The sequence below is a fragment of the Hyperolius riggenbachi genome, chromosome 7 (genome assembly GCF_040937935.1).
Source record: "Hyperolius riggenbachi isolate aHypRig1 chromosome 7, aHypRig1.pri, whole genome shotgun sequence".
NCBI lineage: Eukaryota > Metazoa > Chordata > Amphibia > Anura > Hyperoliidae > Hyperolius > Hyperolius riggenbachi.
The window spans coordinates 314,471,634-314,486,941 of record NC_090652.1 but is presented as its reverse complement, the minus strand read 5'-3'; the positions used below and the strand labels follow the sequence as shown (position 1 = coordinate 314,486,941).

Genomic DNA, 15,308 nt, shown 5'->3' with positions numbered 1-15,308 from the left:
ATGTCACTAACTGTCCTCACCAGTAGTACTGGTCCAGTGCACATAAGAGACAGTTTTTCACCAGTAACTGCACATAAGAGACAGCTTTTCACCAGTAAATGCACATTATAAGAGACACCTTTTCGCCAGTAAATGCACATAATAAGAGACAGCTTTTCCCCAGTAAATGCACAAGAGACAGCTTTTCACCAGTAAGGCTTCTTGCACACCAAGACGTTGTGTTAGGTGCCACGTTAAGGTCGCATAACGTGCACCTAACACAACGTATGGTGCTGCAAAAGCCGACGGTAGAGTGAGCCGCGTTCGGCGGCTCGATTCCTATAATGTCTCCCAGAGTGGCGCTGATTGGCCAGCGGGACCACGTGATGCGAAGCGAGACACTCCGCATCACGTGGTCCCGCCGGCCAATCAGCTGCCGCCAGTGCAGTGAATATTAAGTAGCCATGTGCGCGGCTACTGTAGCTGGCTCTCCCCGCCTCCTCTCCGCCCCCCACTGCGCATGTGCAAACAGTCTAACGCGGCTATAGCCGCTCCAACGCCGTAGCATGCTGCACTTTGCACCGAACGTGCAGCATTACATGTAACGCAACGTGGGCTGTGTGAACAGCCCACTTGTGTTACATTGCTGTGCGTTGGGGGAGCGTTACAGGCGCACTAACGTGCGCCTGTAACGTCTTGGTGTGTAAGCAGCCTAAATGCACATAATAAGACACAGCTTTTCACCAGTAAATGCACATAATAAGAGACAGCTTTTCACCAGTAAATGCACAAAAGAGACAGCTTTTCACCACTAAATGCACATAATGACAAACAGACAGTGTTCCCTGTATATGTAGCCAGGGATATATGTGCCCAGTATATGTAGCCAGGGGGTATATATGTCCCAGTATATGTAGGCAGGGGTGTAAATGTCCCAGTATACGTAGGCAGGGGTATATATGTCCCAGTATATGTAGCCAGGGGGTATATGTGCCCAGAATAGGTAGCCAGGGGGTATATGTGCCCAGAATAGGTAGCCAGGGGGTATATGTGCCCAGAATAGGTAGCCAGGGGCTATATGTGCCCAGAATAGGTAGACAGGGGCTATATGTGCCCAGAATAGGTAGCCAGGGGCTATATGTGCCCAGAATAGGTAGCCAGGGGGTATATGTGCCCAGAATAGGTAGCCAGGGGCTATATGTGCCCAGAATAGGTAGCCAGGGGCTATATGTGCCCAGAATAGGTAGCCAGGGGCTATATGTGCCCGGAATAGGTAGCCAGGGGCTATATGTGCCCGGAATAGGTAGCCAGGGGGTATATGTGCCCAGACTAGGTAGCCAGGGGGTATATGTGCCCGGAATAGGTAGCCAGGGGCTATATGTGCCCAGAATAGGTAGCCAGGTGCTCTCCTCCCCCCCCCCCCCCCCGCAGGAGGAGAACAGTGCAGCAGAGAGAGAGCTGGGAGCAGCGGTGGAGAAGGGGGGCAATCTCCCCCCCCTTCCCTCACCTTAGGGTGCTCTCTCTCCCCCGCTGTCTCCTCCAGGATGATGTGCAGGCTGGCGAGTGGCTGCGGGCAGAACTTACCTCTGTGTCGCTCCAGCGCCGGAAGTTCGGGTCCCGCAGCCGCTGAGATTCGACTCAAAAAAGATCCGGATCAAAGATCCGAATCATTCATGAGCCGGACAACACTATTCAGACTGATTAGTGTTGTCCGGCTCATGAATGATTCGGATCTTTGATCCGGATATTTTTTGAGTCGAATCTCAGCGGCTGTGGGACCCGAACTTCCGGCGCCTGCGACACAGAGGTAAGTTCTGCCCGCAGCCACCCGCCAGCCTGCACATCATATTGGAGGAGACAGCGGGGGAGAGAGAGCACCCTAAGGTGAGGGAAGGGGGGGGAGATTGCCCCCCTTCTCCACCGCTGCTCCCAGCTCTCTCTCTGCTGCGCTGTTCTCCTCCTGCGCTGCGGGGGGGGGGGGGCTCTAAACCGGACAACTTAATTGTCCGGTTTAGCATGCCTTTTTGCACCGGACACAGCGCACAAAAACCGGACTGTCCGGTGTAAAACCGGACACCTGGCAACCCTACATATAAAAGTCTTTGGAAAAGGCAAGATCACAGACCAATTTTACCCCCCTTTCATGTAGTATGAGAGCCATACTCTACACCAGTGGTCCTCAAACTAAGGCCCGCGGGCCGAATGCGGCCCCCTGAGGCTTTTTTACCAGCCCCCCCACACACAATGTATTACTTATAGATGCGGTCAGCTACATCTTTAAATATTGGTCGTTCGCATATAGAATAGCAATGCTGGCGCCACCCAGCCACATGAAAGCCAGAAAGCAGTCATTTGCTGGTTCCCAATCAAATTCCACAACAGGTGACACTGCTGTCCAATTGGATTTCAGGTTGTCATCTGGGTATGCTTCACTGTCTGGCCCGCAAAGACTTCTACATCATTTTATGTACACTCCGGCCCCCCAGCAGTCTGAAGTATGTTGACCCGGCCCTCGACCTAAAACGTTTGGGGACCCCCTGCTCTACACAGTCTATTCTATTGAGCTGAACTCCCCATCAGGTAGAAATCTTTGCAAGATGCTGCACACACAGATGCTGTACACATGCAACAGATCAGTATCTGCAAAAGATCTGTTCCTGCAACAAAAGATACGTTCCTGCAAAATGCATTCTCTGATATCTGCAGATCCTGATACACACCTTGTTTAACAGACATTCATCTGCAGATCAGATCCACCAGGATAGATCTTCAGATCAGCAGATAATTGTCTGATCTGCAGATGAATGTCTGTTAAACAAGGTGTGTATTAGGATCTGCAGATATGATAGACTATTAATGCATTTTGCAGGAATGGATCTTTTGCAGGAACAGATCGTTTGCAGATATTGATCTGTTGCATGTGTACAGCATCTTTGTGTGCAGCATCTTGCAAAGATTTCTATCTGATGGGGAGTTCAGCTCCATAGAATAGACAGTGTAGGTGTGGCTCTCATACTACATGGAAGGGGGTAAGATTGGTCTGTGATCTTTCATTTATCTGATGTGTGTACACACCTTAAGCAAAGTTCCCTGCCACTCCCATTCCATGTGCAGCCCCCTCTCCCATGTGTAACATCCATGTACAGCCACCCCTCCCATTCCATGTGTAGCCCCCTCTTCCATGTGTATCATCCATGTACAGCAGCCCCTCCCACTTCATGTGCAGCCCCCTCTTCCAGGTGTAACATCCATGTACAGCAGCCCCCTCCCATTCCCTGTGCAGCCCCCTCTTCCATGTGTAACATCCATGTACAGCAGCCCCCGCCACCCCAGTCCATGTGCAGCCTCCTCTTCCATGTGTAACATCCATGTACAGCCGCCCCTCCCATTCCATGTGCAGACCCCTCTTCCATGTGTATCATCCATGTACAGCAGCCCCTCCCATTCCATGTGTAGCCCCCTCTTCCATGTGTATCATCCATGTACAGCAGCCCCTCCCACTTCATGTGCAGCCCCCTCTTCCAGGTGTAACATCCATGTACAGCAGCCCCCTCCCATTCCCTGTGCAGCCCCCTCTTCCATGTGTAACATCCATGTACAGCAGCCCCTCCCACTTCATGTGCAGCCCCCTCTTCCATGTGTATCATCCATGTACAGCAGCCCCCTCCCATTCCATGTGCAGCCCCCTCTTCCATGTGTATCATCCCTGTACAGCAGCCCCTCCCATTCCATGTGTAGCCCCCTCTTCCATGTGTATCATCCATGTACAGCGGCCCCTCTCATGTACACTTCCCCTGGGCAGTAGCTTCCGTGTGTGCGGAGGGATGGGCAGACTGCTCCTGTGTTAGTCAGCACGCCGCGCTGGCCAGTGTCTCCAGCAGTAATAATATATTTGCACAAACATTCTGCTTTCGCAGTGACTCTTCTCAGGTCTCTGCGGCTTTCTTCCTAATCTCGCTGTGATTGCAGACGGGCGGGATGAGTGGGAGATTGTCGCGCTCATACAGAGATACTCACCCTCCCCTTTAATGTACCATCAGCTGGGAGCCGCATGCTGCGATCATGTGTCACCGTGTCACATCGCCGATCACACGCTGCTCCCGGGGCGGGCGCAACTAAAGCTTCCAAATCGTCTGCTTTCCTAGAGAGTCAATCAGCCCTGTGTCACAGCCGACTGGTAACAGTGTCATGTACTTATCCATAAAGCGTGTCTCCGGGCACAGAGCCAGAAATAGCAGCTGAAAATACAGGAGTCTGCAGCTGAAAATCCTGTCCTGATATTTTTCTGATCACATGACTAGGTGCACAGCGTTCACACTGGAAGGGGGTGGGGCATGATAGAAGATTGCAGACTGTAGCACAGATTGGGCTTGATTCACTAAACCGTGCTAAATCAAATATCACACCTTATCAAAGATATCACACCTTATGAAAAGATAGTACACCTTATCAAAGTTAACACACCTTATCAGAGAAGCATAGAGAGCATTACGAACCCGCAGGGGCTCAGTGCAGGACGAGTGCCATTGCCAATTAGCAGGCATAAGTTCTTAGCGTTCGCTATGCTACTCTGATAAGGTGTGTTAACTTTGATAAGGTGTGATATCTTTGATAAGGTGTGATATTTGAGTTATCACGGTTTAGTAAATTAAGCCCATTGTCTGTAGAGTAATGCTGGGAACACACAATGCAATTTCCTGTCCGATCGACGTGTAATCAGCCAGGAAATTGTATTGTGTGTACACGTCCAAACGTGCGTGGATTAAAGGACAACTGTAGCGAGAGGTATGTGGAGGCAGCCATATTTATTTCCTTTTAAGCAATATCAGTTGCCTGGCTGTTTTGCCAATCCTCTGCCTCTGATACTATACTTTCGCCATAGCCCCTGAACAAGCATGCAGCAGATCAGGTGTTTCTGACATTATTGTCAGATCTGACAAGATTAGCTGCATGCTTGTTTCTGGTTGTCAGCAAAAACTCGGTATACAGAGGTGCCAGAGTAGAGTAAAACGTTTTAAAAACCGCTTAAAAGGAGAGGGGGATGTTAAGGTGGACTCACCTCCCTCTTACAAAAAAAGAAAACTCACTTGAGTCTCAACTCAGTGGGTCAAGCAATAAGTTTGAGCGCCAACTTATTGCTTGACCCACTGAGTTGTGCTCCCATTTTTGCCTGAGGAAGTGGGGTCACGCCCGCGAAACGCGTTGCATTTGTGGAGTTGAATAAATTACTTGACAATTCTATTTTATTGAGACTCAAGTGAGTTTTCTTTTTTTTGTAAGAGGGAGGTGAGTCCACCTTAACATCCCCCTCTCCTTTTAAGCGGTTTTTAAAACGTTTTACTCTACTCTGGCGCCTCTGTATACCGAGCTTTTGCTGATCTTCTAGTCCCCCCTGGGTGGAGGGGTGCATCCCCATCTACTATCTACAGAGAGCGACTTCTTAACCTGAGTGGGGTCAGCTCCTTATGCTCCCCACCTGCATGTAAAGTGGTTGCCTATGGGTAACCCGTGTTTGTGAGTATATATATATATATATACATAAAATTGTATTGAACTCTTCATTTTACCTGACAATACTGCACCATATTGGGCTCTCGATTCTCTTCTTGTTTTTAAGCATTGTTTCTGGTTGTGTTATTCAGACACTACTGCAGCCAAATAGACCAGCAGGGCTGTCAGGCAACTGGTATTGCTTAAAATGAAATAAATATGGCAGCCTCCACATACCTCTTGCTACAGTTCTCCTTTAAGGGATCGATTTTACAATTGTAACTTCGCAAAATGGATCCCTTTATTCATTAGAAACAGATTGGACAGGTCAGAAATAATCATCCGATTTCCCGGCGGATCAGACCGTAAGATGCATGGTCTGTTCCCAGTTACACCTATCAATTTTCCAGTTCAATCGATCTGCAGGGAATTTATTCCCCAAAATGTTGATTCTGACCAAAAAATTATTGAAATTATCGATTGGACAAGAGAGACGCTCTAGCTGGATTGGGGGCGGGGCAGGAACGGTGCTAGTTTGACGGCACACAGTGTTGCATGGCACCGAACACAGCAACACTGCAGTCCGAGGTGACGTGTGACATGATGAGACAGACGTGTATGTACAGTGCCTAGCACACAAATAACTAGGCTGTGTTCCTTTTTTTCTTCCTCTGCCTGAAAGAGTTAAACATCAGCTATGCAAGTAGCAGTTCCTGTCTGAGTCAGGACTGGGTCAGACTACAGTGTGACCCTCACTGATAAGAAATGACAACTATAAAACACTTTCCTAGCAGAAAATGGCTTCTGAGAGCAGGAGAGATAGAAAGGGTCAATAGTTCATAGATTTTAGCTCTGGCATACTTCAATGAATGTGTCATTGAGCAAAAACAATACAGCAGTAAAACATTAAATTGCAGATTTAAATATAAAATTAAACTGTGGAATATCTTAAAAAGCCATCTTTAGGAGAAGGAGGATAGATACAATTGTTTATTTCATTTGTTTATTTTCACCTCGGGTGTCCTTTAATCAATAAGGCTCGTCTCCCATGTGCACGCGCAGCTAGCGGGAGGGTGTACGCTCCGATGGTCTGGCGGGCGGCTCCGTAGGTGATATGAGGAACGCATCCGCCTGCCCGGGACACTCTGTATGTATATCTCCATCTCTCTCTATTGTTTCTTAAATACAATCTTATCACCTGCAAGGTTTACATGTAAAATAAGGCAGGTGAAGCACAAGCAGTCAGTCTTCCATACACACTGTGTGCAGATCTTATCAGAGAGATATTATATTATTATGAGTTTACAAAGTCAATTTAACCCTGCCGAAGCCCGCTGGAAGTCATTAGCACACACTGCAGCTAGTTTACTGTATGTATAGGTACAGGTAGCCATACATCTCAAGGTGCGTACACACATCCAACTTTACGCCTGATTGTCATTTGGATCACAAACACACGTCCAAGCAGCGGCCGACAATCTAATTTCCATGTCGTCTGACAGACTGGACGTCATCCAAATCTTTGTCCAACTCTCTTTGACTTATTAGTTGGTCAAACGACCGCTGGTCATATTTACACACGTATGGATCTGACAGTCGTTTGAACGACAATTGGTCCAACGGATCCGCCAAGCGAATCAGGCAAACCGGTTGTTATCAGTAACTCGACTACGCATGCACATGTCCAACTTGGACGACAAGTTGGTCGGCAAATCAGAACATTTATACGTACCTTAACGATGATGGGCAGATTCAAGAATCAAGAGACAAATCTCTCTCGGATCGAATCTGGTTAGAGAGAGATTGACAAGCAAAGGGGGTAAGGAAGAAGTGACAGTGGGGCCAACCAGCACACTTGATTGGGGGGGTTTTACGGTTCATGGGGAGCGAAGTCTATGGGGGCCAGGACATCTGTAAATCCGGGGCTGGCAGGAACCAGTGTAATACCTGCTCCAGGGCTGCTGGTCTCCTCCATGCATCACAGCTACACACTCTTGACTGCCATGTGCTGGCTCCCGATCATGTGACTCGGTCATGTGATCAGGAGCCAGTAATGGCAGCAGAAAGTGTGTGGCTGTGAAGCATGGAGGAGACACACAGTGCGCGGGAGCAGGTAAGTATTATTCTGCGCCTGCATTATTCTGCATGTGGTTAAAGCGAGGGAGGAGGAGTGGGCCCCCATAGCCCCCCGGCCCCCCAGCGGTTGCGGGGGTCACAGAGGTTATTGTTTCACCTCCCGGTACCAGAAATGCATTTGTCATCGGTTGAACAAGCCGTCACCATGTCTGCTATAGCTCTGCCCCTCCCTCTGGATTCAGAAGTTGCTGGTTACTTTGGTCAGCCAATCAGAGCCCCCCGTTCTGCCTGTACAGCGGGGTCCTGCGCTCAGTGACGGTGGTGACACCAGGGACGTCTGATTGATGGCGGCTGACACCTCCACACACCTCTCTGCAGCTCTCCTCCCTGCACAATATGGAGATGAACTTCCAAAGTGTCGCTTCCAGTTTGTTCCGCTTCAATTACTCAAATATTCTGCCGCACAAAATGGTTCTGATAAAAGGCGGCGAATCTTCGCTTTGAAATGGAACTCAGGGAAATGGATGAACTTGTAATAGACTCGGCACCTTCCGCAAAATCTTTTATTTTTCTACAGAAACGCCGCGCTGTATTAAAGTCTTCTGAAGATTAAAAAGAAAAAAAAAAGACATCCTTGTGTCAAAAGAACTCAAAACTTCAGAAAGTGGAAAAGCAGAACCGGGAAAAAGACTCTGAGACCAAAATAAGAGCAGGGAGACCTGCAGCGCTGCACTAATTAGACCAACTATCAGGGCTGGAACCCACAAGAGCGTTTTTTTGAGCATTTTGGCAGCGCTGCGATACGCTAGCAGTTTGCCAAAACGCTGGGCTAATATTAATGGATGGGGCAACTTCCACAGGAGCGTTTGCGTTTCCCAGAAACGCAAACGCAGGACCTGCAGCATTTTGGGAGCGTTAGCGCTTCAATGTAAAGTATTGAAACGCTAGCGGAAACGCTCAGCAAAACCTAAACTGAGCGGTTTTGCTAGCGTTTTGCGGTTCAGCACACTGTAACAAAATTAAAAATAATTCACAGGACCAATCAGGATAAAAACGCGAAACGCAAAACGCTACACAACCGCTGAGCAAAAAAATACACTGTTGCAAAACGCGACCGAAAACGCGCATGAATCCGCTTGCAAACCGCTCAGACAAAACGCTAGCGGTTGCGTTTTGCGTTTGCGGATTTCAGTGGGTTCCAGGCCTCAGAGATGAAGAGAGAGCATCTGCCAGGTGGATCTGAGTCCGGATTCCACGGATAATACACAAGAGAACCGCAAACCTGGACTAATCATCTTCTCATGGGTCATAACAGAGTATAGTGAGGCGCAACGCTGCTCTTTTAGGGGGCACGCCGCAGGGCCGCTATGGATACCCTTAATGGAGGTGGCTGACAAACGAAACCACCAGGTCCCCTGTGACTATGGACCCCATAGCAGCTGCTATGACTGACGTAGTGATCCCTATGCCACTGGTTACTGGAGAGACAGCCCCACCGTCACTAGCTTACACACATGCACAATGGGGGAGAGAGCCCTGTCCTCAACAGCTTACAGAACTCACCAGCAGAGCTGTATTAGAAACAAGAGTTCTGGTGGCATTTTGCGTATTTCCATCACATCGAGTCTGTGATTTGTTTATGTACCAAGGAGCCAATCCTGTGACAGGTCTATGGCTGGCTGTTTGCTCACTTTGCTATGTATAAACATATAAATCCTGATTATGTCAACAGAACAGACTTATTATAGAAGAGAAAGAATAGGACTATTATTAATCAGCACAAGAATTGCACAATAGTGAATAGTCCAGAGAAGGAATAAAGTCACTGCATCCTGACGCCGTGTCGCGTTACAGGTGATGTTTCGTCCCTCCGACAAACAACATCATCATTTCTAATGAGGAAAATGAAATATCCCCAAGCTTATATGTGCAGCCGGGGCAATCACTCCAGCAAATAGATTTATAATGTGTTGCATTTTAATGCCTTTTGGGTCCTTTTACACTTCATGCATTAGTATGCATTGGTATTCGTTTTTTCCTTAGCAGTGCATTGAGAAAAATATTTAAGTTAAAACGCGTATAGTGTGAACTGTGCCATAGGAAAACATGGGCATTACTTTGAAAATCAGTTTTCTTTTAGTTATAACTGAGAGCAACCGATTAAGTGTAAGAGGGCCCTTTAACTTTCCATAGCAGTGCATTGTAAAAAAGCTTCAATTTTTCAGCATACAATGTGAAAGAGGCCATAATAAGGAAGCATGGACATTACCTTGCACATCACTTATCCTTTCAGTTATAACTGACAGCAACTGATATATAACTGGCAGCAGCTGATATAGCCTAAACGGACTCTAAGAAGTACTTTTCTTCCAGAGTAGCAACTATACTGCTCTATAAATTACTTTTCTCCTATGTTCCTGTCACTTACACAAGGCAGTAAAAATCTGCAAGATCTGACAGGTTTTGGACTAGTCCATCTCCCGATAGTGGATTCTTAGAATTTTTTTTACGCTACGTTCACAGTGAACATTGCATTCCCTTTAAAAACAGGAACAGAAATTTTGCACTGCATGTTGTATGACTTTTGCATCGCATATAGTGAAGCATAGAGTCCATGTAAAATATGCTTCATGCATTTTGTGTTAGTGCAGTACATGTGGTGCGTTGGGGTGCGGCGTACCCTTGGATCATCGCATAGGGTTACTTTTGCATTGTTACCTTTCGCAGTATTGTGTGTGCGGTAAGTTGCACCACAAACATCCATTCGGAAGGTCATATAAGGGAGTTCCGGTTAAACTCGATAGACGTATGTATTTTTTCAACCCAAATAACTATGTAACTATGGAGAAAAAGTAATTACTCTTTTCACGATTTAGAGGCAATTTTCACAAAACAAGTGTGACTTTTCTGCATTTCCATTGACTTGCATGACATGCAAATCACATACAAAGAAAAGCAACAACGCCGTGCATCTTAAAAACATATAAAAATTACAAAAAAGTAAATGCAGGTCGGATGCGATAGCTTCGCATTCAGAATCACCAGTTTCATGATCATGCAAAAAATCATCCAAACTCAGCTAAACTGAAAGAAGATGTGACCTCAACTCTCTCAGACGCCCCCTTTTCTTACAAGGTTTTTCACAGCCCTGTTCCCTGACTTAAGGTGCATACACACATCCAATTTTTATTGGGCTAAAAGATCCTGAACACTATGAATAGCTTGTGTATGTAAACTCTCATACTAAATGGAAGAGGTCAAGGCCAATCATTGGCCAATCAAAATTGCATGTGTGTGCCAGGCTTTAGCAGAGTGCAGGATTGTGAACTTTCAATTATGATTGGCCAATCACTGACCAATTTTACCACCGCCATGTAGTATGAGGGATTGCCTACACAATCTGCTCATAGAATTCAATATCTGTTGGTCCTCCTCATTCTACATGGAGATGGTAAAATTAGTCAGTGATTGGCCAATCATAATTGTAAGTGTGTACCAGGCCTTAGATTGGCTATTACTGAATAGAATGCCAAAATTCCCCCCTCCTGTGAGAAGTGTGGATTTCATTGGCTGGATTCTGGGCATTGCGCTGAAGGGTTCCTCAATAATTATCGAATAATAAATGTTGGACGTTCCGCGGTCCGTACGAATCATCCAATTTATATTTCAGATTAAGCATCATCTACCGGTAATTCATCCTATTTGCATAGCACAGTGATAATAATAATTATAATAAGACAGATAGCAATAATTATTTGTATTTACTGATACTGCTTCTGTTCTGATTATGTTATGACGCAGTTCTTCAGATCTTGTATCAAAGTCTCTCCAAAAACCTCAGGCTGGGAACGCACTAGGCATTGCGCGAAAGGTTGCGTTTTGCTGCGTATGCATTTTTAGTGCGATTGCATTTTGCACATCATGCGTTTTTCTTACTTTTTGCTTGCGTTTTAATGCATTTCACACATAAAAATCGCTAATGCGGCGTTGTGCATTTTGCATGCGTTTTCTAAACTCATTTTATGCTAATCACTAGGAAGTCAACAGGAAGCGGAAATACATCATCAAGATACAAATCGCAAAAAAACGCTATACTTCTGCGTCACCACTGGCATACATTAGGTGCGCTTTAGATACGTTTTGGAAAAATATACAGCATGTTCATGGTTTTTTTATGTGGCCAATTGACTTGCATTATGTGCGTTAACGCTAACGGTTTCCAAAACCAGGGGTGTAGCAATAGGGGTTGCAGAGGTTGCGACCACATCGGGGCCCGAAAGGACCCTCCCTCATCTACAGTATTAGCTCTCTATTGGTCCTGTGCTCATAATAATCACTTCTATAGATACTTTGAATAGTGGTAATCAGTAACAAGCTGCTCCCCATCCCCTTCCTTGCACCTCTGACACTGTAGTTGCCATTGGCAGGTTTTGGTGCGCCGTATCAATTGTTATGTATAGAGTGCTTGGGGGGCCCCATTGTAAAACTTGCAACAGGGCCCACAGTTCCTTAGCTACGCCACTGTCCACAACGCTGGCGTTTCTGCCAAGTGTGTTCCTACTCTGAGTGATGACGTTATAAAATGATCATTTTCTTATCAATGTTATTATTTTTATTTCTCCTATGCAGATGTCACGCCTCTCTTACCTGAGGTGCCGCCCTCGCCCATGCCGCCCTCGCCCATGCCGCCTTCTCCCATGCTTGTCACTCGGGTGTCTGGCTGTGGTCCTCAGAAAGTGAACAGTGAGTATCATCTGCATCTTCTTTTTCTTCTCCTGCAGGATTTGTGGTTGTGAATTATTCACCAGACGCCCGGCCTCCTGCCAATAATACACAGTGGTGTTTTTTCTCTCTTTCAGAGGTGATGTGAGCTGCAGATTATGGGCGACCTTTGCACCAGGATTGGTCCTCTGATTGTTCCCTGGAGGAGATCTGAAGATCACAAGATCCTGAGATTCTGGGAAATCCTAGGAGGAGGGGGAGAGATTAGTAGTAAACAGTGATTTGCATACAGTACAAGTGGTGTGATCAGAGCAGGATCGTCCACCGGGCAAGCTAGGCAGGTGCCTGGGGCCTAGTGGGTGTCATTATCCCCGCACTTTGATTGGCCCAATAAGCTGCCTGTCAAGTGACAGGCAGCCTATTGGGCCAATCAAAGTACAGGGATAATGTCCTTTAAAGTGATTGGACCCGCAGGGGCTCAGGGCAGGACGGGTGAAGCTCCCGTCATTGCCTATTAGCAGGCATAAGTTTGTAGCGCTCGCTATGCTACTCTGATAAGTCGTGTTAACTCTGATAAGGCATGCTATTTGTCTTAGTGAATCAACCCCATAATGCTTTAAAGCACTCAAGGTGCCCATACCCTAAAGGATGGGCATCAGATGTGGCCAAAAGATCGATCCCTCTCTGATCACAATCTGATTAGAGAAGGATCAAATCCTTCTACTCATTAGGCATAGATTTTTTTTTTTCAGCAAGAAATATTTTGGAAAAATCTATCAAACTGTAGCGTTGCATTGCTCGATTTAGTGCAACACTATGGGCCGTCTATCTACCGCCACTCCTGACTTACTGCCGATCGTTATTTTCCGTCCAATCAATTCCATCAAATTTCATCAGAAATTGATCAATTGGGCCGCAAGTTGGAGCATTGATTTCTAGCAGATTCGATCAGAGTGATTGTATGGCCACAGTCACAGTTGCACTAGAATACAGTATAGGCTTATTAGATTGTGGTTAGGAAGCCATGAGCAGGACTGGGGGTGGAGCTTTGTGAGATACCATGAATTGACAGAAAGGCCTAGTGCACACCAGAGCGGTTCAGCAGCGTTTTGCGATCCGCTTGCGGATGTGGAAACGCTTGGGTAATGTATTTCAATGGGCTGGTGCACACCAGAGCGGGAGGCGTTTTGCAGAAACGCATACTCCCGGGCTGCTGCAGATTTTGGATTGCGGAGGCGTTTCTGCCTCCAATGTAAAGTATAGGAAAAACGCAAACCGCTCTGAAAAACGGCAGTTCAGAGCGGTTTGTCAGGCGTTTTTGTTACAGAATCTGTTCAGTAACAGCTTTACTGTAACAATATATGAAGTCTACTACACTAAAAACTCTTCCCAAAACCGCAAAATGCTAGTTGAAACGCTACAGAAAAATAAGAAAGAGCGTTTCAAAATCTGCTAGCATTTTGCGGATCTGCTAGCGGTTTTTGGTGTGCACTAGGCCAAAGTGTATGGAAGTTTGGGGCTAAGTCTGTTCACTCAGGGCCCATTCAGACTGCAAAACGCGGACGGCCACGCATGCAGAACGCAACGCGTACGAACTCACGCCATCCGCGTTCGTATGCGTTGTGTGGCTGATCCCATCACTGCAAAGTGAATGGGACAGCCGCGCGTTTTTGTAAAATCTGCGTGCAGCATGCGTTCCCGGACCGCACAGGTCCGGAACGCATGCTGTGTGAACATCAGACATTGCACTCTATGCAATGTCTGATGTCGTGCGTGTCGGCCTCCTGCACGCGTTTCCAAAACGCGGCTGGAAATGCGTGCAGTGTGAACGGGCCCTCACACTAAGGGCCCATTTCCACTATCGCGAATTCGCATGCGTTTTTCGCATGCAAATTCGCATAGCAATACAAGTGAATGGGACTGTTTCCACTTGTCAGGATTTATTTGCGTTTTTCTGTGCAGAAAAAATTCTCATGGCAGAGCCATCAGAATTCGCATATCGCATACCGCTATGCGAATCGCATACAATGTATTCAATAGGAAATTCGCATGAGGTTTGGGTATGCGAATTTTCATGCGAATGCGCATGCAAATTCGCATAGAAACAATGGAAAAGCACACCAGCACTGCCATGGTTAAATTCGCATACATCGTCATCCATGCGAATTCGCATGAAAATTCGCATAGACGCGCATGCGAAATTCGCATCCACATGCAAATTTTTACCGCGGCGATTCGCACCGCACAAGTGGAAATGCAGCCCTACAGCTTCTAGAAAAGTTACAGCCCTTCATCTGGGACTATTCATCACTACATTATAGAGCACATTTTCCATAGAGTGCATCTGGAAAATAGTCACAGCTCATCACTTTTTCCACATTTTGTGATGTTACAGCCTTACTCCAAAATGGATTAAATTAAGTTATTTTTCCTCAGAATTCTGTAAACACCTCATAACGACAATGTGAAAAGAGTTTACTTGCGGTATTGGCAAATTTATTAAAAATAAACAAACAGAGAAATCACATATACATAAGTATCCACAGCCTTTGCTTAATACTTTTGCTGCATACACACTTGAGATAAAAGTCTCTGGAAAAGGCAAGATCACAGACCAATTTTACCCCCTTCCATGTAGTATGAGAGCCATACCTACACAGTCTATTCTATGGAGCTGCCCTCCCCATCAGACAGAATTCTTACCCCCTTCCATGTAGTATGAGAGCCACACCTACACAGTCTATTCTATGGAGCTGCACTCCCCATCAGACAGAAATCTTACCCCCTTCCATGTAGTATGAGAGCCATACTCTACACAGTCTATTCTATTGAGCTGCACTCCCCATCAGACAGAAATCTTACCCCCTTCCATGTAGTATGAGAGCCACACCTACACAGTCTATTCTATGGAGCTGCACTCCCCATCAGACAGAGATCTTACCCCCTTCCATGTAGTATGAGAGCCACACCTACACAGTCTATTCTATGGAGCTGAACTCCCCATCAGATAAAATCTTTGCAAGATGCTGCACACAAAGATG

At 46.4% G+C, this 15,308-nt stretch overlaps 1 long non-coding RNA gene across 1 annotated transcript in view; it reads left to right on the top strand.

Moving 5' to 3' along the window:
• The window catches only part of LOC137525226 (uncharacterized), a 100,158-nt gene extending 87,594 nt beyond the window's left edge, over window positions 1-12,564 (top strand). The window contains exons 3-4 of the long non-coding RNA XR_011022896.1: window positions 12,175-12,288; window positions 12,405-12,564. This is a non-coding gene — a long non-coding RNA (uncharacterized lncRNA). The remainder of the gene's footprint in view (window positions 1-12,174; window positions 12,289-12,404) is intronic.
• Window positions 12,565-15,308: the final 2,744 nt, after the last annotated feature.